The sequence below is a fragment of the Macaca thibetana genome, chromosome 4, assembly GCF_024542745.1.
Source record: "Macaca thibetana thibetana isolate TM-01 chromosome 4, ASM2454274v1, whole genome shotgun sequence".
Lineage (NCBI taxonomy): Eukaryota > Metazoa > Chordata > Mammalia > Primates > Cercopithecidae > Macaca > Macaca thibetana.
This window is the reverse complement of record NC_065581.1, coordinates 91,437,941-91,440,709: the sequence shown is the minus strand read 5'-3', so window position 1 is coordinate 91,440,709 and position 2,769 is coordinate 91,437,941.

The window sequence follows — 2,769 nt, the reverse complement described above, 5'->3', positions numbered from 1 at the left end:
GGAAGGAAGGAAGGAAGGAAGGAAGGAAGGAAGGAAGGAAGGAAGGAAGGAAGGAAGGAAAGAAAACATCAATCTGAGAAACAAAAAGAAGGAAGAATGAAAAAGAGTGAGGATAGTTTAAGAGACTTATAGAACACCATCAAACATAACAACAACTGTATTATCTGTGTAACAGAAGGAGAAGAAAGAGATAAATAGAAAATGTATACCAAAAAAAAAAAAAACAGAAAAATTCCCAAGCCTGAAGAAAAATATAGAAATTCAGATCTATGAAACCCAAATATTATCAAATGATATGACTCCAAAGAGACTCACACCGAAACACATCAGAATCAGATTGTCAAAATATAAAAAGAACTTTGAAAATAGCAAAGGAAAAGCAAATTGTTACATAAAAGGGAACCTCCATAAGATTATCAACAGATATTTTAGCAGAAATCTTACAGGGCAGAAGGGAGCTGGATGATAAATTCAAAATACTGAAAGGAAAACATATGTTAACCAAGAACACTATAAATACTAATTATGTCTTTCAGTCCTGCAATCCCGTCTTTTAAAACTTACAGTGTGATAGGGGAAGTAGGCAGAGCAAGATGGTCAAATAGAACACTCCAGTGATTGCCACCATCACCCCACTTTGCAGGAACACCAAACTGAACAGCTATCCACACAAAAAAGAACCTCTGTAAGAACCAAAAATCAGGTGAGCGATCATAGTGTACCTGGTTTTCACATCATACAAAGGAAAGAGGTACTGAAGAGAATAGGAAAGGCAGTCTTGAATTGCCTACATTATTTCTTCCCCATGCCCCAGCAGCAGCCATGTTGCACAAAGAGAATCTGTGGGGAAGGGAAAACAAAGTGATTGTGAGACTTGGAGTTGAAATTTAGTGCTGTTCTGTCAGAGTGGAAAGAAAAATGGGGCAGAATTTGACTCATTCTCATGGAGGAAATATTTAGATCAGACTCAGCCAAGGGGGAATTGTTTGCCCCAGCAGTTGGAACATGAGTTCTGGGTAGTACCACCAATATAGGCTAAAGTGTTCTGGGATCTAAATAAATTTGAAAGATAGAACTGCAATTTCTGGGCAAGTTCTTGTGCTGTGTTAGGATCAGAGCCAATGGATTTGGGGTACGTGTGACTAAATGAGACACTAGCTAGGATGGCAAATGAGGTGCTTGCATAATCTGTTCCCCAACTCCAGGCAGTGAAGCTTGCAGCTTGAGAAGGAGAGTGAAGAATAAAGAGGATATTGTCTTGCAGCTTGGATACTAGCTCAGGCACAGTAAAACAAAGCACCAAGAAGAGTCCTAACACCCCCACCCCCCCGCATTCCAGGCCATAGCTCCCATATGACATTTCTGGACCCACTCTGGGCCAAAAAGGAACCCACTGTTCTGAAGGGAAGGACTCAGTTCTGGCAAAATTCTCCACCTTCTGAAAAAAGAGTCTTGGACCTTGAATAAACATCAGTGGTAGCAAGGAAATAGCTGCTACAGCCCTTGGGTGAGACCCAGTATTGTGCTGGCCTTAGATGTGAACCAGTACAGTCCCAGTGGTGATAGTTCCAGGAGTACTTGCATCACCACTCCCCAACTCCAAGTAGCACAGCATGGAGAAAGAGGTTCCATTTGCTTATGGGGGAAGTTAGGAAAGAGAACAAAAGACTCCACTTGGCAATCAAGGATATTCTCATGGATCATTCAGATAGAAAATCAATAAACATCAGACTTAGTCTGCACTATAGACCAAATGTACCTAATTGATATTTACAGAACATTTAATCTAATGGCTACAGAATACACATTCTTCTCCTCAGCACATGGGTCATTCTCAAGGATAGACCCACATGCCAGGCAACGAAACAAGTATTTTAAAAATTCAAAGAAGTAAAGAAGTGAAATCATATTAAATATCTTATCTGACCACAATAGAATAACAGTAGAGAAAAAAAAAAAAAAAAAAAAACTGTTAGATCTGGTCAACAAAATCAGTAAAGTTGCAGAATACAAAACAAACACACAAAAATCAGTAGCATTTTTATATGTCAACAATGACCTATCAGATAAGATACCTAGGACTAAACTGAAGCAGAGTAGTGAGAGATGTCTACAATGAAAACTATAAAACTTTGATGCCAGAAAATTAAAGAGCACACACAAAAGGAAAGATATTTTATGTTCATAGATTAGAAAAATCAGTATTGTTAAAATGCCCATAATACCCAAAGCAATCTACAGATTCCGTTCAATCTCCAACAAATTACCAATGACATTCTTCCCAAAAGCAGAAAAAAAATTAAAATTTATATGGAACCACAAAAAATCCAGAATAGCGAGAGCCATCCTAAGCAAAAAGAACAAAACAATAGCAATCACTTTCCCTAACTTCAAATTATACTGCAGAGGTATAGTAACCAAAACAGCATGGTATTGGCATAAAAACAAACACATGGATCTGTGGAACAGAATAAGGAACACAGAAATAAATAAATGCATCTACAGTGAATGCATTTTTAACAAAGGCATCATGAACATACAATGGGGAAAGGAAAGTTTCTTCAACAAATTGCTGGGAGGGATGGGAAAGGTGGGAAATGGTGACAGTTAATGGGTACAAAAATATTTAGAATAATTAAAATCTAGTATTTGGTAACAGAAAAGAGTGACTACTATTGGTAATAATTTGTTGTACATTTTATAATAATTGAGGGCATATAATTGGGAGGTTCATTATATGAAGAAATTATAACTGCTTGAGGTTATAGA